This window comes from Raphanus sativus, chromosome 6 (assembly GCF_000801105.2).
Source record: "Raphanus sativus cultivar WK10039 chromosome 6, ASM80110v3, whole genome shotgun sequence".
NCBI classification, from domain to species: Eukaryota; Viridiplantae; Streptophyta; class Magnoliopsida; order Brassicales; family Brassicaceae; genus Raphanus; species Raphanus sativus.
In genome coordinates, this window is record NC_079516.1 from 20,735,583 (window position 1) to 20,759,497 (window position 23,915).

At 29.7% G+C, this 23,915-nt stretch overlaps 1 long non-coding RNA gene across 6 annotated transcripts; it reads right to left on the reverse strand.

The window, feature by feature from the left end:
• Positions 1-2,778: 2,778 nt before the first annotated feature.
• Positions 2,779-4,918, reverse strand: LOC108810413 (uncharacterized). Of its 6 annotated transcripts, XR_001943080.2 has the most exons (6): positions 4,458-4,895; positions 4,239-4,366; positions 3,965-4,079; positions 3,808-3,849; positions 3,523-3,691; positions 2,815-3,210 (listed from the first exon to the last, which is right to left on the reverse strand). It is a non-coding gene; the product is annotated as an uncharacterized LOC108810413 (long non-coding RNA). The 6 variants fall into 6 exon arrangements; XR_008934751.1 differs by adding an exon at positions 3,295-3,311 and having other exon boundaries at positions 2,779-3,210; positions 3,965-4,918; XR_001943083.2 differs by having other exon boundaries at positions 2,779-3,210; positions 3,965-4,366; positions 4,458-4,913.
• Positions 4,919-23,915: the final 18,997 nt, after the last annotated feature.

Consider the following 23,915-nt stretch of genomic DNA (forward strand, 5'->3'; position numbering starts at 1 on the left):
AGAACAAGTGAACTTCATTACGCTAAGTATCCTTTGGTAGATAAATCTAAATGATTTGCTTTCCTTTTCAATCATGTTTCCCACCAATTTCATCTATTCGAATTTCTATGAAGTTTTCTATTTTGTTCATAAAATACAATACAATTGCTTATAAGTTACAGCTAGGAGGTAGTTCAAAAGAAAAGAAGCCACAGCTAGGGATGATATAAGAAAAAATGAATAATCACTGGGCGGACAGGTACATCATTTCATCAAATACTATTAAAGTATGAAGCACAAATTGGGCCAAACTTTTGTTCACCGGGTAACATTACCAAATTTAAACAACTATTAGATTTTGCTCAGCACTTTTAAAATACAGAATTATTTTCAGAACAAACTAAATTTATTTAATATAAATTTATATTTTTATTTGTGTATTTACATTTAAATGTTACAAAAATCATATTCTTGCAATTATTGTATGTTTAATATTCTAATGGAAATAACTTGAATTGCGGAATATGCAATCAACTTTTAGAATGATACGTAAATATTGGTGATATGGTTTTAAAATATTTAATCAGGTTTGAAAAAAAAATCAAAGTACATTCTCTTGCAGTTATTAGCATTTTGAGTTATTAACATAAATAGTTAGAGCATCTTCGACCCTAATTTATTTTATTCTAAAATGGAGTAAGATGAAGTAATAGTAAAAAATGTTCCAAACCAATTAATAAATTTCACTTTAAAATAGAGTTTACTCCATAAATGTAGTAATCTATTTTTGGTTATTCATTACGCCATTATGAAGTGAGAAATAGAAGTGGATTGAAACATTTTTATTCTACATTCTCTTTTACTCCATTTAAAGGGAAAAAATGAAATTTTACATCAGAGATGCTCTTAATAATATTTTTACCCAAAAATTGATCTGTAAGTTAGACTCCCAAACCCAATTAAACTCATTCTACATATTCAAACATGTCTTAAATTGCTATATCCGAAAATAATATCGAACACGACCTGTACCGAGAACCGAATAAATATATAAATAAGTATATATATATATATATATATTATAATTATAGTTATAATAATATTAATACCTAAAATTAAAATTAAAAATTAAATATATTAGTTATTATAGGTATTTATGGATAAAAGGATATATTAGACACAAAATATCCAAATAAATTCTATCCATGGATAATTTAAGATAAAAATAACCAATTTTAACAATATACTAGATTTTGACCCGCGCTTCAAAAGCGCGGGTTTTTAAAATATAAATAAATTTATGTATTATGTTACAAATTATATTATATTGTATAAGGGAATTTTATTAAAATTTATAATTTTTGAATTAGTTTGTTTGAAATTCGTATGTACACTCCTATGTAACTCTTTAGTAGGTATGAGCATTTTTACCAGGCCGAAAAAATGAATCACTCAAAAATGCAGGCTCAGTTCGGGTCTCGAACCAGGAAAATTTTATATATTGGGTATAATTTTGGACCCATGGGTCTCTTTATGAGTCTGGATCTATCCGAGACCGGATCGAATATTCAAAGTATTTGAATTGTATATTTAATTATTTTGGATAAGTTTTTGGTATTACATACAGTTTTTAAGTTTCTTGTTTGAGTTTTTTGTTTATTTTTTGGATTTGAGGTAAAATATCAAAATTTTAAAAATATATTTCAGGTATTCGAATAGAATTTTTGGTATCTTCGGTTCTTCTGATCAGATTTCAAGTAAAATTTTAGTTTTTTGGATATTTGAATATTTATTTTGTTTTTGAGTTTTTCGTGTTTTATATATTTTTGGGTTTTCGGATAATTCTAGTATTTTTGGGTTTTAAATACTTGAACCAATCCAAACCTGTTATACCCAAAAGTTATAGGTTTTTAACATGTGTTTGAATTATATACATGAACCCGACTCGTAACCAAAAAAAACTGATCCAAATTCAAACCAAAATTTTAAAATTCTTATTTGGATCCAAGTGTTTAGGATTTGAAGGACATGGACCCGTAAAGAGCCGATATGTGCCCGATTCGAGGATTCAAATGTCCATGTCTACTCTTTTTATTATATTTTATGTGAATTTTATAAATCATATTTGTTGAGTTAGTAGAATATAAGATCTACTTGGTAGATTTTTGGCTAATTTAATAGTGTAGATTTGTATGGTTATCACAAATTTAAATGTATCTTAGATAGCAAATTTTTATCGTAAATTATGTTTATAAAGATAATTTAACATGATATATAATTTAGTTTTAAACATATTGTCTGCTCTTCTTTATCAAATTTGATTTCGTAAATATTTAAAACTATATATGTAAGATGGCACGATATATAATATAAGTTAATTCATTTTGATAATTAATCTCTAAATTAGATCCATTATTGAGTGTAAAATATAGTGCATAACAACTTTAACGTTGGGTGCTAAACTATTTTTAAAATTTGTTCGTTTGGACTGTACTTGAATGGTTATTTTGTGTATAAATTATCATTGAATATGATCTTATTAATAAACTAGGGTAAACCCGCCCTACGGGCGGGACAATAAATTAAAAATAACATATATATAACATAAATATAAATGTATTTTAATTATATTTTGTTATTTTTGTTCAAGATCACAAATTTTTTTTTTGATTATGATAGTATTTAGAATAAAAATCTTTGGAATGGTAGTTGATTGGATTCTGTAAGATAAATATAGATTGTTTCTTATGTTTGTATGTGTATTTTTGAATCTATTGGGACTTTGGAAGTAAAAAAAAATTCTCTAAAAATTTCTGATTCAAATGATGTTGTAACTCACAAAGAAAAGAACATTATTTGTTCATTATTTGATATGCTTCCTCACTATACACAAATTATTCCAGTGAGGAATAGAACCCTTTTCTGTTAGATATGAAACAACTACTGCCCATGGTCTTTGGGTTCACATGTGAAACTCAATTGAGACAGTTTGGTGATAATGTAAAATTCTCTCTCCCTATTTTGCCTATTTGCAAATCATGAAAAACAATATGGAAAACAATAACTTTATTTTCCTAATAAGGAAGATCAGCGAAGAAAAAAAAAATAGAAGCAACTAAGCTTTTGTGTGTTGGTTGTTGAGACTTGTCGTTATCGCTTGCAATTTCAGCATTATTAGGGTGTTCCTGCAGCTCTGCTCATTGGTTTGAAAGGTAATTGTCCACATGGCTCCTAGATTTAAAACAGGTTTGTGAGTGGAAAACAAAAGCATAGAATATATGAGAGGAAAACAACATATCTTGTTTCAGTCTCTACCTCTTTCCACGATGAAACTGAGGCGAAACATATCATATTAGTATATTCCAATCTAAAAGAAATAATCTCAAGCTCCATTTACCTTTGAAACCAAAGGTTTCCGCCTACAAACTATGCTATTGCAATTCCTAACAAAAATCGACAGGTATATCTAACTATCTCTTTATTTTCTTTAGATACTTATAAATTTTGAAGATAAAAGATAATGCTTTGATCTCAAAGACATACCTCTTGGGACCAAACCAAGTTGTCATGTTCTTTTTAATCCAATCATCCAACTTTTCCAAACAAATCGATCAAAGCATCTTTTATCTTCTTCATTCCAAGTCTCCATGATAACCAACTTCATGTTTTCCCATCTCTCCAATATTCCATCAATAGTTAATCCCTCTGCAACCTTAATTCAACAAATGCAATCATCATCAAACTATTCATCTATCATACACAAAGGATCTCTTTATCCAAGAGCTATAAGTCCTGGAAAGGTATATTTTGATAAGCATTCACACTCACTAAATATTTTGGAATAGAAGGTATCTTCGTTTCCAACAACAGCTGAAATAAAAGATTTTCATAACCAGTTTACTTTCATTCAAAATCAGAGCATTAGATACCAATATCAAGTTTCAATCTGAAAAAACTAAATATATAATAAATTTACAATATGCACCTCATCAATGATCCATTCCTCTAAAGTGGGATCAACTCCTTCAAACAAACTGGGCCATCTCATTCTCACATTCTCGCAGCCTAAACATATGAACAATCTAGTCTGTTGTCGAAACCTAGGAAGAAGAGATGTGAAGAGAAGATGAGTTCAAAGTGAGAGATACTAACATATATTTATACACAACACACACGGCCTCACAGATCTGACAACGCATTCAAGACCTCATCGTGGCTACTGAATTAACGGGATTAATAACAAAAGACATAACTCGGACCGTTTCAGTTAGCATGCGGAAACTCAGACGTCACCACGCGGCCGCGAAGAAGAGAGACGACATACATCTCCTTGAGTTTACCATTCATACTTGATCTAGCAAGGAACTCTGCTTGTGGATTCTTTTCTCTGAAAATTTTAGGAATGATAATGATTGAAAGGAAAGAACTGATGAATTTCACGAAATGAAACTCACGTATTTATAGTTGGAGATTCATACAAAAGAGAAAGGGGGAATGCATTGAATAAGAAATCGTGTGAGGAGTGGGGAAGCGTTGTTAATGAGGGAGTCAATGACGATGGTTGATTGCAGTCGACTTCCGTAACGTTCCCGGATTTCGTTCAGAGTGAGAAGATCACCATTGGATTAGACGTCGGTGTCGGGTTCCATCAGGAATTGGCGGAAACCATTGATGTACGTAACAGAGACTTCAGCGGGGGAAGAAAAAAAAAACAGAGACTTCAGCAGCGACTACCTTCATCGTTATTAGCCGGAGTTTCAAAATACAATACATTTTTGGTTTAGGTTATATCATATACACCGACCCAATTTTCTATTTTTTACAGGCCCTAAAGTAGTTGATATAAATAATAGTAGCCCATTTGTCCACAAAAAAAAAATTAATAGTAGCCCAAAAAGAAATCAAAGAAAAACTTAATGAAACGCAGCGTACTAAAAAAGGGACAGGTGTTGGCTTCAGGTTGAATGAATTGATGACGTGTCTCTCTCAGGAGAGAGACAACTTTTCTTTATAATAATAGATATGCTATGCTGTTATTTATGGCTTTAAGACTTGAAATAATAATATATTAGAATATAATGGCTGAGTAAAATATTAAACTAAATATGATATTGTGATTTATACGTGAATTGTAGAAGATACATTATTAAATGATTCCTTTTTTTTTTGGCAATCTTTGAAGATCTTATTTATGAATATTGTTGTGTAAATAATGCAGTCAACTGATCTTTCCTAAAATGTAGGTGAATGAGCCTAAACGATTTGTTACATTTATAACTAATTGTATGTTATGCTATGTTATTAAGTCAAATAATTCTAACGAATAAGTCCAATAACCTTTTGTAAGTAGATTTTTTCAGAATGTTTCTCTTTTAATAGAATAGATAATGAGTATTTTTTTTTTTGTATATTTGGGTAATTTGAATATAAAATATTTAAACCGAATTGGGTAGCTTGGTTATTTCGATTAAAATATCAGAATCCCAATCATATATAACAGCTATCCAATTTTTTTTGGTTCTTTTATATGAGAACCGTACCCATCAAGAACCATACCGTTAGAACCCAGGAAAACTTGACTCGAACCTGGCACAATGTTTGATAATATCTAAACAAAACATTTTTCAAAACCCAAAAAGTTGATACTTGAAATAGCCGATCCATACCCAAATACCAATACTTAATCTCAACTAAGTCACATACTAAAAATAAAATTGCTATCAGTTATATATATTTAGCTCTTTATTTGTGAGCTAAAATATCCTTTTAATTTGAATATTCAATACCACAAATAGATTACGAATATTTCTTTTTCTTTTTTTTTAAATTGTTAAGTATCTAAATCAACCCATATATATCAAACAGATTTGACAATAAAATAAATAGATCCGTTCATTTTAAGATTTAATAAGATTATTCATTTAGACTTGTGATAGTTATGTTTATCTATTTAGATCCATTTAAACCTATTTAAAATGTTTTGAATATATTCTTTTTAATAAAAAACGTACTGAAAATATATTTAAAGTATATTTCTTAACAACTTTTAACTTATTTTTTTTCAAAAAATCAGATTTTTTTTTTAAAAATAGTATATCTAACTAAATATATTAATAAAAAAAACTGAATATTTAGAGTAGATTCTTATGAGCTCATGCTGATCTTGTATTTTAACTGTGTTACTTCCTCCATTTCATTATAAGTGTCATTTAAGTTTTTTTTGCACATAAATTAAAAAAAAAGATTAAATTTTCTATTATACCCTATATAATACATCTTTTTGTTTGATTTCACTATCTAATGAGCTAAGAGTAAGAGTAAAACGACACTTATAATGAAACAAAATAAAACTAAAAATGACATTTATATGAAACAGAGAGAGTATATGATACGAAAGTGTGTGTGTCCACTTTAATTTTTAATATCTAACTAGATTTTGATCTGCGCTTTTAAAAGCGTAGGTTAATATTTTGGTTAATTTTTAATTGAAAAGTTACTATCAATTTTTTAGTTTAAAATTAATATACGAGCTGTTAACATCTATAATTGAGAATAATTTACTTTGACGGTTCATAATTTTGGGCATTTGTGTTTTCAATTCCGGTTATTCGTTTTTTGGGTTATTCGGGTTATGATGTTTAAAACCCATTAAAGAATATATTTATTTTTGGATTGAATCGGTTCGGGTAATGTCGGATTTAGGTCATCTTTTTATTTTCTTATAAAAATTGTAGTGGATGCAAATTAGAAATAGATTGGGTTTAATTCAGGTTTAAAGGAAAAAAATCCCCAAAACGCTTTAAAACGAGAGTTAAACCCGTAAAGACCACAAAAATCCAGGTAATTAGAATAATTAGGTGATTTTGGATATTTTTTATTTTAGGTACCCGTTTGGTTTTTGGTTTGGCTTCAGTTTTTAGGTTTTAGAGAGATAAAAACCACTGATTTATTTTTATAATTTTGGTCTGATTCTAGTTCTGATTTTTTATTTGGTTTGGGTATGGTTTTGACAGTGTTTTGAAACCCCGAACCTACGGATGAACCTGTAAACCCGGTGATCCAAGATAACTACATTTTGGGTTTTGTGAAAAAAACTAATATTTAAAAACCCAATAAAACATATAAGAACCTTAAACCCCAAAATCTGGTTACCGGTCGAATCACTGGTTGAACCAATAAATAATTTTTACAATTTTTAGATTTTAACTATGATTTAAATCTTTTTGTATTCTAAATTTTAATTTAGAAGTTATGTTATTTTTAGTTTTATTGTCATATTCCTCTTTTGACTATGTATCTCCTTCTTTTTTAAAAAAAAACTTTTTTGCTTTTTGATTATTTTTCTTATCAATAAGTCTCGCATGCTACGTTTTACATGTTCTAAGTTCTGAGTTCTACTATGTTTTCCATTATTTGTTGTGAATCACATGAGTTTATTTTATCTTTTACATGTTTCTACATAAATATATTTTGTCTTGAAAGTCACTGATTTTATTCTAATTGTTTATGCAAAACCATATGATTTGAATCATGTTTTGCAGTGATTTTTCCACACTAGACATTTAAATATTATGATTATAAATCTTGATATATTTTTGTTAGATTTCATAACTCATAAGTTCTTAACTTGTTACAAAAAAACTAAATAATCTAAACTATTTTTGATATTTTGTATGTCAAATGAAAATAAAGATATAATGTTTTCTAAAACATAAAATATATATATCCAAACTATTATTTTATTGTTTAAAAAATATTTAGGAAATACTTGACTTTAGTGTCTATATTTTTATTTTCAAATCATATATATTATTATGTAATAAAATTAATTTGTTTATTAACCCGCAATTTCCTCGCTGTTGATCCATTGATCTAGTAATTCGTGAGGTTGTCCAGTTCGGTGTCCGGATGAGTTTCAAAATACTGGTTTGAGTTTCAGTTAATATGTCAAGGACTAACGTTTCATTAGACTACGTTGAATATCACATTTAGTTTCATGTGTATGTAAATTGCTGGTAGGAGATAACTATCATTTATCCAAAAGAAAAAGACAACTTATCAGAAATATTACATGTTATACAAATTAAATGTTCAGCTACGAAAACATTTTAAATTCCAAGACAAAACCGATAGTTGTTTAGTATCTATTTTTTGTCTAGTATATAAGATCCCTTTGTCATTTCATTTGTTGATAAAATTGTTAATGTTAGAAGATAAAGATGAAAATAAGATGATTATTCATCTTGGACACATGTCTTTTTTACAGCAATCATGTCATCCATCACCCCTTGATATTTTAACTTCTTCTCTTAAAGCAACCAACTTTTGTGTAGTATAAATAGCTTCTTCTCTTGTTTACTTTATGAATGTAAACAAGAAATAATAAACACATTTTTCTCTCTCGTTTCCAATCATCATTCCTCTCTCTTCCTTTTATGTTTAGTCATTTTCAAATCATATAAATATATATAATAAATAGAAAGTGATCTCAATCATTTCTTCTCATCTTGTTGTTCATAACACGTTATCAGCACGACGAACTCTCTTATACCAATCGTTCTTATACCAAACGACGTTAAGCAAACAGGTGATGTTTAAATTTTTGTCTTTCAATATATTTAATTTATTTAAAATTTTATTTATTATTCCGGATAAGAGGTTAGGCCTTCTCCGTTTATTTTTTGGGATGATAGGCGTTGTCTTTCCCGACCGATCGTTATGGTAGGCTAGCCCTCCACGATCAGAGAAACACGTGGTAGGCTTTACCTCCGTTAATAAAAAGAAAATGTCAAAAATGGTAGGCTAGGCCTCCTGGACCTTGAAATAAGAAAAAGTTAACATGGTAGGCTAGGCCTCCTCTGACTTTGAAAAATGATTGCTATGGTAGTCCATGACTCCTCAGATCATATGGTAGGCTGGGCCTCCAATTTTATCTATACTATTTAAATTTCTGCAATTCAAGTGTACGCAATTTATTTTTTGTCTTTATTTTATGCCTTTAATTTCTGCATTTAAATTATGCATTTAATTCTCGTCTATATTTATATTATTATTTTATGAATACAGTAATCATGTCAAATTTGACAAAGCTCGTAATTAATGCCCTGGATATTACGATCTGGGCACTGGTGCAAAGATGCATCTGAGAGAAAATAAGCTTTGAAAAATCATCGATAAGTTAATCAAATGAAAAAAGAAAAGCCATGATATCTTACACCATTTGAAGATGGTTTATAAGATGAGGTGTGTATCATGAGAAAAGATCTAGAAGATCTTTGAGTAACTAAATCCTTGAAAGAAAGGAGTCACTAAATAGTTGGAGTTGATGTAAATCCTCCATGAGAACTGAAATATTGGAAATCATGATACTAAACCATCAAGTTGGTCCTATTAGAAAAGGACGAGGGTGTAGATGCGGTTGAAACCGCTATCGTGGTCGTGGAAGAGGACGAGAAAGAATATATCGTCCCTATGAAATAATAAGAACTTCCACGTAAATAAAAATGGTCGGGTGATAAAAGGCAAACAGAAAAGGTGTGCTACAGATGTGGCAAGAAAGAACGTTGGGTACGTATTTGTCGTACGTCAAAATATTACCCTATCTGTATTGATAGTCAATAAGAAAAGAGAAAGGAAGTGAAATAAACTTCATCTCTTATGAACCGGGTCATCCTTTCATGATTTAAATGATGATACTTATCTCGATGTATCAGACTTTCTGGTTGAGCCATAGAGTATCGATAAATGAAATATGATCGATATGATATATGTTTACTGTATTATATTATCTATATATATATGTTATTTTCATGTTTTACGATATATGTTTTATAAATATTTTAAAATTCAGAAAAGTGCCAGACTTTGAGACTTTGGATTGAGATATGTGCTTGGTGGATAGTTCATAAACGCACACGATAATTAGAGATAAAAAATATTTCTCCAGTCCCAAAATGAAAGATTACACTGGAAGCGTAAGTACAATATCTGGTAATGCAAAAACTTATTATTGGCTCTGAAAGAGCAAAATTTTCAATGCCAGAGGAAACAATATTTTCAATTCAATAAATTATGCATTGTATTCTCCCAAGTCTCATAGAAACTTGTTAAGTTTCAAGGATATCCGAAAGAATGGATATCATATTGAGACTATGAGTAAAGATGCCATTAAATTTCTTTGCATTAAGTTAGAGGGAAAACATGTCTTGAAAGAGTTAAGAATGTTATCCTCTGGACTATATTGTACAAAAATATACATGACTGAGTCCTATGCCGTGGTAAACATGAAGTTTTCTGATACATTTAAAATTTGGCATGAAAGGCTAGGACATCCTGGTTCAGTTATGATGAGAAAGATATTGCAAAACTCGAATGGCCATCCTTTGAAAAACGGAATTTTTTTGCAAACGAACGAGTTTACATGTAACGTTTATAACTCGGCCATCACCATCAAAAGTAGGCAATGAATCACCAATGTTTTTATAAAGAATACATGGTGAATTGGTGATATATGTGGGCCGTTTCACCCACCGTGCGGGCCATATAAGTATTTCATGGTATTGATTGACACATCTGCTAGATGGTCACGTGTGTGTCTTTTGACAACACGAAATACGACTTTCGCAAAGTTCATTGCCCAGATAATAAAGCTGAGAATGCAGTTCTCAGAGTATGCCATTAAGAAAGTAAGGCTTGATAATGCTGGTGAATTTGCATCGCAAGCCTTCAATGATTATTGTATGTCAATGGAGATTGATGTGGAGCATCCAGTTTCCCAAGTGCATACACAAAATGGCATGGCCGAGTCATTGATAAAATGGTTGCAGTTGATTGTAAGACCATTAGTCTTGAGAACAAAGCTCCCAATTTATGTATGGGGTCATGATATATTGCATGCGGCTGCACTGATTCGGTTGAGACCGAGTGCATATCATAAATACTCCCCATCACAATTGGCATCTGGGCAAGAGCCAGATGTATCCTATCTCTGTGTCTTTAGGTGTGCAGTCTATGTTCCGATAGCACCGCCACAAAGAACAAAAATAGGCCCAAAAAGGAGATTATGAATATATGTGGGTTATGTGTCACCAAGTATAATAAGATATCTAGAACCAGTAACTGGTGATATGTCTACGTCACTATTTGCTGATTGCAATTTTAATGAGTATGAATTTCCAGCGTTAGGGAGAGGAATTAGAGAAATTTCTAAAGAGATTACATGGTGTACATCATCGTCGTTACACCTTGATCCCCCTACGAATCAGAGAGAGCTAGAAGTTCAGAAAATTGTGCATTTGTATAATTTGGCAAACCAGTTACCAGATGCGTTCACAGATATGAAAAGGGTGACAAAATCGTATATACCCGCTGAAAATGTTCCATCAAGAGTTGTTGTTCCTGGGGAACAAACTGATGGAAACAAAATAAATGAACCTGGGGTTCAGTTAAAGAGGAGGAGACCAGTAGGTTCTAAAGATAAAAATCCCCGAAAAAAAGAAATTGGTTGAGTAAAGTGGAAAGATTCCAGAAAAATCTGATATTGAAAGATGTCTGAAAGAAGGCATAAGTGAAAAGGTTCAACAAGAACCAAATAAAGATGATGATCCAGATGACGAGGAGTGAACATAAAAGTATGAGATTTCCATCAACTACGCTCATGATTAAAAATTATTGATCAGAAATAAGATAAAAGATGTTGATGGAATGTTTTTCTTTTCTGTGTCCAAAGAGATCGATCATGAAAGTGATAATCCCGATCCAAGGTCCATTTTAGAATATCAGAAAAGACATGATTAGGAGTGGAAGAAGGCCATTCAAATTGAATTACTCTCCCTGAATAAAAGAAATGTCTTTGGACCTATATTCACAACACCTGAAAATATAAATCTTGTTGGGTATAAGTGGGTATTCGTGAGAAAAAAGAAATGAAAAGAATGAAGTAACACGATATAAAGCCCGATTAGTTGCCCAAGGTTTTTCTCAGAGACCGGGAGTTGATTTTGAGGAAATGTATTCCCTGGTAATGGATGCAATTACGTTTATATTTTTGATGAGCCTTACGGCGTCGAAAAATCTTGAAATGCATCTCATGGACATTCTGACAGCATATTTATATGGATCGTTGGATAATATATATATATATATATATATATTAAACTCTTTGAAGGATTAAAAATGCCTAAAGCATTAAAAAGAAAAATACAGGGAGGTATGTTTGGTCAGGTTACAGCGATCCCTATACGGAGTAAAGCAATACGGACGCATGTGGTACAATCGCTTAAGTGAATATCTTTTGAGTAAAGGATATATGAATGATGAGATATGTCCATGCGTTTTTATAAATAAATCGTCATCTGGCTTTATGATCATCGCTGTATATGTAGATGACCTGAACATGATTGGAACTCAAAAGGAGGTTGATGATGCTCGAACTCATATGAAAGAGGAGTTCGAAATGAAAGATCTTGGCAAGACAAAATTTTGTCTTGGGCTCCAGATAGAGCATCTCCGAGAAGGAATATTTGTGCATCAATTAAACTATACAAAAAGGTTATTGAAACGCTTTCGTATGGACAAAGCGACTCCTTTGAGTACTCCAATGGTTGGTAGATCTTTCAATGTTGAGAGTGATCCTTTTAGGCCCTGTGAAGATAGCGAGAAGATATCAGGTTCAGAAGTACTTTATATGAGTGCTATCGGTGGGCTTTTATACCTAGCAAATTGTATCAGGCCTGATATTGCTTTTGCAACTAACCTCCTAGCAAGATATAGCTCTGCTCCTACTCACAGGCATTGGAACGAAATTAAGCATTTATTCCGTTATTTACAAGGTACAATTGATTTAGGGTTAATGTATTTTAGAAAATCTGAGTTTGGTATGGTTCGTTTTGCAGATGCAGGATACTTGTCAGATCCTCATAAGACTCGATCGCAAATCGGCTATGTTTATACAATTGCTGGAACCACTATCTCTTGGCGGTCCCAGAAACAAACTCTGGTTGCAACTTCTTCAAATCATGCAGAAACTATTGCGCTTCACGAAGCATGTCGAGAATGTGTGTGGTTGATGTCAATGAGTCACCATATACAAGATTCAAGTGGAATAGTTAACAAGAAAAAGCCGACAAATTTTTTTGAAGATAACTCGGCTTACGTCGCTCAACTCAAAGAAGGCTATATCAAGAGCGACAGAACAAAACACATCCCTCCAAGATTTTTCTCGTACATTCAGGAGCTCGAGAAAAATAAAGAAGTGGACATGGAATATGTAAGGTCATGCGACAATCCGACTGACTTGTTCACCAAAGCTCTTCCTACTACAACATTCCGAAAACAAGTCAATGGTATCGGGATGCGGCGTTTGCATGACCTGTGATTCTCAGAGGGAGATTACGTCAGTGTACTATTTTTTCCTTATCATGATTTTTATCCCATCGGATTTTTCCATGACTAGGTTTTTAACGAGGCAATACGTAATTAATGATGGAGAATCAATGGAGAGTGTTAGAAGATGAAGATGAAAATAAGATGATTATTCATCTTGGACACATGTCTTTTTTACAGAAATCATGTCATCTATCACCCCTTGATATTTTGTCTTCTTCTGTTAAAGCAACCGACTTTTGTGTAGTATAAATAGCTTCTTCCCTTGTTTACTTAATGAATGTAAACAAGAAATAATAAACACATTTCTCTCATCCCTCGTTTCTAACCATCATTCTTCTCTCTCCCTTTTATGTTTAGTCACTTTCAAATCATACAAATATATATATATATATATATAATAAATAGAAAGTGATCTCAATCATTTCCTCTCACCTTGTTTTTCACAACAGTTCTGTTCTATATCAAGATTTCATAATATACTTTCCGATTGTCGTTTCATTTGTTGATAAAATTGTTCAGTTCTATATGATTTCACAACATACTTTCCGAGTGCTGTAAAACACAATCCATATAATTTAGTTTAGAGAACTGACTTACCGCAGTATGTTAATAATATTCATATCTGTGTATTCACTATAAAAATCTATATTTTCGAAAGGATTGGTCAAATTTCTCACTTTTAATAAGTGGATTTGAAACTAGCTAGTTTTGATGTTCTGTAATGGCTTATCTTGGGAAAGAGGATGATTTTTCCATATGAAGATAGATGTCTATGTTTCTACTATTCTAATCTGTATTTTTAACCAGAGATCGAACGGAAATACTACGCTTTAAATAAGACTAAGTATGAGTTTATCTAATCTAAACGATCCAACTACTCGGTAATATCTTCTTTTAACCTTCACAAATCTATACTATTATTTATGAAGTGATTTTGCAGATTTGTCACATTGTTCATAATTATAGGTAATTTGCTTATTTATCATATTTTCCATATTTTTAGACAATTATTTATTTTTTTGTTCTAAATAATTTAAGTTTTTCTTATTTGTCATATTCTCTATAATTTTAGATAATTTATTTATAAGTTTTTGATAATTGTAATTAGTGATTTTACTTATCTATCTTATTTAAAATACTTTTAGTTGGTAATTATAAATCATTGTTAATATAAACATGTGAGAAGAAATCTGTTAAACAAAAAAGCATATTATATCCATCAATTGTTTAATATAAATATTCATTAAATAATGTTTTGTTTGGTTCCTTCAAATACACACCTGGGCAAAAACACAATGAAAACATATACTTTATGAACTATATATAATAATTGACATTTGACAGTATCGTATTATTGTAATAATACCGAGTCAATGTAACTATGTATTATTCTAATTTTGTTTACATCAACACAAACCAAAAACTACACACAAAACTCATAAGAATTCACACCAAAAATAATGACTTGCAAAAGATGTTTTTTTGAGAAGTAATTTTACTTATTTTTATATTTTCTATAATTTTACATAATTTTATTATTTATCATGTTCTTATGATTCAAATGAAGAGTCATCAGTTTAAATTTATCCTATAATTTAAAATTTATTAAATAAGAAGAAATAAGCATTAGGATAGAAATCTAAATATTTAGCTCGACCTAATCTTTAATCTTTAAGATCATATTTGTCATACAATATATATCGCAATATACATCAATCAATATGTAATAAGTTTTAATTTGTGAAAACTTTATCATATTTAATATTATATAGTGTTTTTAAATTAATTTTTGAGCTTCAGTCTTTATCAAAGAAAAATATATATACATAATAAATTTTCCGTCACCGTACTGATCAAAACTTTGAAATATTAATAATTGTCAATGAAATAATATCTAAAATATTAATACTGAAGTACAAATAACTCTGTCCCCTTAGTTTTGCACAAATATTACCACTGCATGCCACTGCCATCACAATTAAAAAAATGTGGCCTATTATCATTGTCTTTGGGCTTTCTTTTTAACATGCACATGGTCTATCCTAAAGCAGTCTTAAATTTTCGTATTTTTTTAATTAATGTACATTAATGACATTTAAAGCTATTTATAATTGATACTCACTCTAATATTTTTCTAATACTACGCGATCTTTCAGTTATATTCACTCAGAGATTTTCCTAATCCTACGGGAAAAGAATATAAACTATTTATTGTTAAACAGCTCGATGCAAATAACTAACCATACGAAAATCTTTCAATGTAATCTTGACCACCAAGTTCTTTTTTCTACGAAAATCTTTTTAAATATCTTGACCACCAAGTTCTCCTTTTCTCTACGAATATTCTTTTTCCCTAATAGATACTAAATAATAAATGTACATTTAATTACTTTTAAGATATTTTGCCTTTGATTGTGTTTTTAAATTATAACTACCAAAAATAAAATATCGAACTTAATGACATTTAACCTAACCTGCGACATCTTTCACCACCACTATATATATCTCATCATCTATTCTCCAAACCATATCCCAAAAAATATTATTTCCATATATTAGTAAATTGGGCCTATTTGCTATTCTGGCCTATCATAATATAATTTTCAAAACAAAATAATTTGGGTACATTTCCTTTACTTTTTAGATTTAAAAAATCCTGTAATTAAAAGTTTAGAATATTTAAACTTACATACACAAGTTATACTAAATTATAATTAAAAAAGTACACACAATAATATTTTCAAAATTATTTAATTTTGGTAAAATATCCTTTATTTTTTAAAAAATTAGAAATCATGTAATTCAAAGTTTAGAATATATAACCTTACATACACAAGTTATAATAAATTTGAATTTTAAAAAAACACACAATAATATTTTCATTCTAAAAAATGGATATTTATATAAAATCATACTTTTTAATCAAATACTCAACAAACCGAACAAAAAACACAAATATAAGTTCAACAAATATGAAAGCCTCTAAATTTTTATTTACCATTTCATCTTTCCAAACATACACCCGCGCGGGTGCGCGGATCCAAAATCTAGTTAATGAAATTAAGTTTCATCTGTATGTGCCGTTAGGCTAATTTCACATATTATAATTATACCATTTAATGTATCTTTAGTGCATATATAAATAATTTCACATATTATAATTATAGCATCTAATGTATCTTTAGTGCATATATAAATAATTTAGATCTTTAACAAAAAACAATATTTTTTCAAAAAGTCACTTACTATGTTATATTAAATATTCTGCTTGAAACTCTCTTTGAAATAATATTTTTATAAAATATGTGGCTAAATGTTTTAATATGTTAGTTTGTTTTAAAAAGCTAATTTATCGTTTGATATGATAAAATAATATTATATATAATTGCAGTTTACATGATTTTCATCTTTATCAGAATATGAATATGAATCTATAAGACAAATAAATTTATCTATATCCTAAAATTTCTTGAAATAATCTGAATTTAAAGCTATATTTCGATTAGAATCCTAACTTTATTATGTAATATATTATATTTAATATAAATTAAATAAATATACATTTTTTGAGAATATTTATGGGATCTCTTATTTATATTTCCAATTGTTTTGAAATTAATTTAATATTGTTGATTGTGTACACAACTAAACTATACCTATTACTCTCTCTGTTTCATAATAAGTGTCATTCTAGCATTTATTTTCTTGTTATACAAAAATATAATTTTACAATTCTACTACAAATTATATTTACTTTCAGATGAAAATTAATTGCAAACTGCATTGATTTTATAAATAATTTTATTTATCTTAAATACTATTGGTCAGAGAGATGTAGTTAATAAAATTTACATATATTTACGTCACTTTATTAATTTGAGTGAAAAATGTCAAAATGACACTTATTCAGAAACGGAAGGAGTAATTAATATTTTTTTTGAATAAAATTAATTTTTAAAATCCCTAATAAATTATATTATACCCAAGTAATATAATATAATCTTTTCAAACTTACCATTTCTGAATTGAATATATATTTATATATCGCAACTCATATTTGGTAGTTTCTTTTTTTTTTTTCAGATTTAGGAGATGCATGTGATAAGATGATTAATATAATATTATAGAATTCAAGGTTATTCTTACATTACTAACCTATCAAGAGTTATTTATCAATTTTTATCAACACATTTAATTTATTGTAACTATTATAAATTCCAAATACATACAAAATTTACTAACCGGATATTTAAATGATATTATTCTGCGATATCGCGGAAAGTCATCTAGTAAAAATTATATTTTATTTACAAAAACTGTAGAAAATCTTGTAAATCTCGAAAATCTATTTATCCACTTTTTTATATTATTTCTACACATTTTATTCCATCAAAACCATATTTTCACAACTACTCCGACAAATGTGTTATCTCACTCATAATTTTTTTCACTGTTTTTGGTAGTTTAAAGTTTAAATCATGATATAAATTTCTGCATTTGTAACTTAACTAGTAAACAGTTTCATAGCAAACAAAAAACAAATCTCTAATAGAAACAAGAAAACATTAGTGCGGCGGCTGTCGCCCGGTGTTCGGTGTCCATTCCCGGTGGCTTCTTCTTTTCACCTCCTTGTTTTCGTTTTGCCCTCCTGGTGAGCTTCTTTTTTCTCGGTGATATGCAAGGCAACTATGGAAGCACTTTTTCAGTTTCGGCCGTGCTAGAGCTGGACTCGCTAGAGCTGGAATTGGTGGTGGAAGATGGATCTCTGGAGCGGCTTCGAGTCGAGAAAAGAGTAAGGTCCAGGATGGGCCAGCTTTTTAGGGTTATGTGGCTGATTTCCGTCGAAAGTTTTCCCAGTTGTTCGGCTGCTCTTACTACTGCAAAGGAGGCGCATGGCTTCGTGTCTCGTCATCTCTCCCACAAATCTGGTGGCTAGCCCGGATGTGGCGGCTTGTGATTCAGACTCAAAAAGGGAGGGGCATGGGTGGAGGTGGTGAGCGACTCGGTGATTGGGTGGCTCTAAACGTCTTCACCCGACAAGTAGATATCGTAGGTTTCTCCTTTGATGATATGAAAAGATACATGGACGACTGATGTGGTTGGAATGAAGTGCTCTTGATTCATGTGCTGCTAAACTTCCCTCGATCGAGGTTTGTCCTCGATGGCCTCACCGAAGGATGGAAGGTAGCTGCTTCATTTGGACATATAAAGCGTCGTCACCAGTATGAAGGTCTCCTACAGAAGATGTCCTCTGGTTCTCAGATACTTGATGTGTAAAGGCGGAAGCTTTCCTCGCTTTGTCATCGAGAGAGCTCGAGTTTTAGTGGCACACACATTTTGATGCCAATCATTTGCATTACCGTTTGATTTTTTGATCCAGTAGATTGGCTTCTTCTTCTGTTTGTAGGCTGTGCCGGAATGTGGGTGGTGCTGATCTCTCAACCCGTTTTATGGGGGATGTGTGGTCATCTAGCTTTCGGATTGCTTCCGGTAACGGAATGCATGTGGTGATGATATCCATGTCCCTTGCATGGTTTCAAAACTGTTGTTTCTCGTCATTCGGAATCTCCTGACTGGAAGAATGCATCATTTTGATGTTGAGGTGGTTGGTCACATACCTGAATTCCAATCATTTCGTACCAACAGCTCTGGTCTAAAAGGTCTTCTTAGGTAGGCTATTATCAACGACTTAGGAATTATTTTGTAACTTTGTTTTTAATGATATAATTTAGTGGTCTAAGAGACAATTCATTCTGGGTTTTGGAATGATTTTGTTCTCATAGTGATAAAAAATACAGTAATGTAGTCTATGTTGCACTGAATTCAAGTGACAGATCACTTAGTAAGTGTTCCAAAATGTTGCTAACGTGCATTGTTGTATGTGTGGTAAGACTGGTGTAGTAAAAAGCTTTGTTGTATGTGTGGTAAGACTGGTGTAGTAAAAAGCTTTGTACAAATTTATTTCTAAATGAAATAGTTGATGCTTGTGATCAATAAAAAAACATGATGTAATATGTATCAGAAATGCTATATATCACTGATTTTGTAAATAGCTATTTTCCCTATATGTAAAGAATGCTAAAGTTTCTCCACTGACTATACTATAATCGTTCATTGAAAAACCTAAATATTTGGGTTTTTATCTCACCAAGACTGTCTGAAATACCTCAATAGTTTCTCTTATCCCCAATCGTAGTAATCAAGATTAATTTGCATTTCTATTTCAAGAGTAATATTTTATCTCACCAAGACGATTTTGAGAATTTTTTTTTTTTGCGACATATCCTAGTCTTTGAATTCTAAAATGAGCGCACACTTTTTTATATTTTCTTTATATAAAAAGTCCAAATGGTGACTGCGGTTTTGATGATATAAGCGATGTGTAATTAAGTGCGGTACAGTTCAACTGCGGTTCATGCGGTTTGCAAGACAAGTGCGGATTTGGTTGAAAAAATAGTGTGATTTTGATAAAAGAGTAGTGAGATTTGAGAAAAAATGAAAATTAATACACTGATAAATTGTGTTTATTAGTAGTTTTTTTAACAAAAATCATACCCAAAATGAAATTTGATACCGTTTGATAATTTGTGCTAGACGAAAAGAAGTGAACTTTAATTCATATTCTGATATAAATTTACTTCATGGTAAAACTAAAGACAAAGAAATAAATAAATACCTGATTATTTTAAGCATTTATTCATTTAAATAATAAAAATGTTTATGAATTTCAATATGTTTTTTTTTTAATTTCAATATGTTAATATTAATATAGGTGATGTTATTTATTTGTTTCTGATGAAAATATTACGTTATTTTAATAGTTGATATTAAAATATTGAATAATTTCTATAGTTGTCAAAAAAAAAAATAGTTCGTATATTTTGTATCAACCAAGTACTCTTACTATCGTTTTATAGGTTAGTAAAATTAGTCAACAAATGTTTAAGTAATTTTATATATTTAAACTAATAATAAAAAAATATAATAACATAGAAAATGCTAATAAAAGTGAAAAACGCAAACGGACAGCATCAAAATGGAACTTGATAAAAAAATTTTTTAAGGCAAACGGTTATTCTATTATTCAAACTTGAGGTGGTCTTGACCGGAATAGAACAATCAATAAAATGTAACTCTTTATGGAAGGATCTATCTGTTTTATCTAAAAAGTCTGAAAAAAGATTGCGTGCTCGAGGAATATAAGAGATATTGAAGTCCAGGAAGCATATCAGTAGCGTCTTTATCCTCTCCAGTTCCGTTGCAAAGCTTGGCTAAGCACGAGGGTCCTTAACCATGGCAATCAGCTCTTTGCAGTCAGTTCCGAAGTTCTGGCATATCGAATGTTGAAGCATATTCTCCATTGCCCATCGCAGTACTTCTACTTCCGAGTGTAGAACTGATTCTCGTCTAATGAAATTCCGTGTTCCCATAAGTTGATTATTCCCAGAACTATCCATCCATAACCATCTACATCCACTAAATTGGCTCTGTAATATCCATGATCCATCTAATAAGCAAATATTCTCCAAGCTTGAAACTTGTGATAATTAAAGTGCGGTATTCTAGAGAATAAACCAAACAAAAAAAATTGTCTCGAAATGCGTTTTTTTTTCAAATTACGTCCCGCTTATTGTATATTTCGGTGATTGGTGACATTTACGTATTCCAGTCAAATCATTATAAAACCGCCCGCACTAAATGCTTCAATTCATACACAAAGAATGAGTTGTCTTGATGTCTTCTGTAAAAAGAGAGAGAAAATCACATGGTACTCGAGGCTGTATTTAATTTTGTTAAGTGTTTACTCCTCTTTCCTATGATTATTCGCAACAAAAGTTTTCATATGAAATAGGAAATTCTTTTTTAAAAAACACTGAATAATTTTCATTTTCTAATAAAATATATAAACTATTTTAGATCTTCGTCTATGACAATATTCGTTGTTTACTATATACACAAACTTTTAAAATTCGCAGATTTTACACAACGTTTTAGACAATATTAACTATGTTTAACGGAAGTGATGACGAGTGTTTAATTAAACACATGTTAAAATTACGAAAAGAAAATTCTTTAAAAATACACAAACTCATTTTCATTTGCTAATATAATACACTAACTATTTTGGATCCCTCTTTAATACATGAACCTGCTTTTGTTTCATATTTAATAAACAAACTTTTAAAATCTGCAGATTTTACACGTCGATTTAGACGATGACAAGTTAGCTTCATTTCGAGTTTGCACCATAATCTGTTATAACCTCTTTTATTCTCCAAACCATGTTCATTTTCTTCTTCTTTGCTTTGACTTCCCTTTATATTGCTTCTAGTTAGACTCGATTTCCATGTCGTGAGAAAGGACGAAGAAAACTAGGTAATTTTAAACGAGTTTCTGATTATGGAATTACTTTATTGTTATGTATTTCTGATTCTTATATTTCGCTTTGATTGCAGTGATAAAGATTCAAGAAAGGTTAATTTACATTATGGAATCGTAATGGAGATGAAAGATAACAATATAATCTATCGATGAGATTTTTAAGAATTTTTTTCCTTCACAGTTTACCCACATGTTTGATTAAACATTAACATCCTCTTCACTTATGTTAAACAAAGTTGATATTGTATAAATCATGTTGAAAATAGTTGACATCGTCTATATCGATGTGTAAAATCTCAAAATTTCAAAGTGTTATGTTTTAATGGGAAACAAAAATTGGTTCATGTATTAAACAAGGATCCAAAATATTTTCTGTATTTTATTAGAAAATGAAATTTAGTTTGTGTATTTTTGAGGAATTTTTAGTACAGTTTAAACATGTGTTTAATTAAACATAGTTAACGTAAATTTAAACATTGTGTAAAAGCAACGAATTTCAAAACATTTGTGTGTTTTAATAGGCAAAGAAAATTAGTTCATCTACTAAATTGAGATCGAAAATATTTTATGTATTTTATTAACAAATGAAAATTGTTTGTATATTTATAAAAACAAATTCCTACAAAATATAAACATATATGTTGACAATTAAGGGTGGACACAAAGTGGATATCCAGAACTTTAAGGGTATTTGTGATCCTTTGCTCCGCACGGATAATCGGTTTTTTAATTTGTTTCGATCCGTAAGCTTTTTGATATGCAGTGTTATAGATATCCAAGAAAATTAGTATATTTTACTGGATATCTGATTCGATTCGTCGATCAGGTAAAAATAATAAAAAGTTCATTTTTGAAAAATATTAAAAGAAAAGGAAATTTTTTATATAAAATAATAATATTTAACTACAAATTATTTAAAACTAGATATTTTAATTTTTAATAACCAAATTATTAATTTAGTGGATAAAAGTATTTAGACAGACAACCCAAAAATAAAATAATTTATACATGTATATGCATATATATATTACTGATCGTATAGAATATCCATTTTTTTAATATGAGTATTCGTGATTTGGTAACAGATATTGAATTTTATTATTTGCTTTGATTAGTAAAATTATCGATATCCGAATTTTTGGATTGAATCGAGACGAATAACAGATCAAATCAAAATTTAAGGATATTTTGCTCACCCCTATTGACAGTGGATTAACAATGTGGGGATTTTATATTTAAAACCCCTATTTTTAAAAGAAGATTATAGATTTAAAAAAAATTCACCCACTCGATCATAGTCCTATGAATAGTTTGGTAAAAAAGCACTAAAGCAAATCTTCATAATACGTGAACCAAAAAAAAAGTAAATCTTCATAATATTACCATAGAATGTGGCTTCTAGTGAAATTTTTTCTTGCATCCTACTATCCACTTTGCTTATTTATATATGGTTATATCGTCATTGCTAAATTGGTCTGTGATCTTTTTATAAAAAAATATTTCTTCTGTTCTAGGAGTGATTTGATCTTATATTAATAGCTCTGGCTGGCTTATATGGAAAGCGGAAGCGGGTACATACAAGCGGAAGCGTATGGAAACGCAGAAGCAAAGTTTTTAAAAAAATTAGGAAGAAGATAAGTGTTGAAAGAATATATCCATATATATATAATATATATATATATATATATATATATTTTAAAATATAAGATAAATTTATAAATTTAGAATTAAAATTATATGATTTAAATTTAAAATAAAGTATTTATTCATTTATAATAATTTTGAAATGATTTCATGTCAAAACAGTGAAAATATACATAAATTAAGTTTAAAATAAATTATTATATTAATTACTTTTATATTTAATATACTTCATAAATAATTGACACAATAGATTTGAATATATGATATATCTTTTAATAAAAACTTCAATGCATAAAAATAATTTATAGCATAAGTTTTAATATTTGCATACTTCTATTCTCTCTATTTTATTACTATTAAAATTTGGATTTTATATAAATTAAAAATATTAGTTTATATTTTTATTGATTATGACATTGTATTTTTTAAAAAAAAAATACAAGCGTGATTTCAAACTGGAATCGTAAGCTTCCAACATGTTTTTAAAGAGAATATTTTAGAAGCGTTGGAAACGAGATTCATTA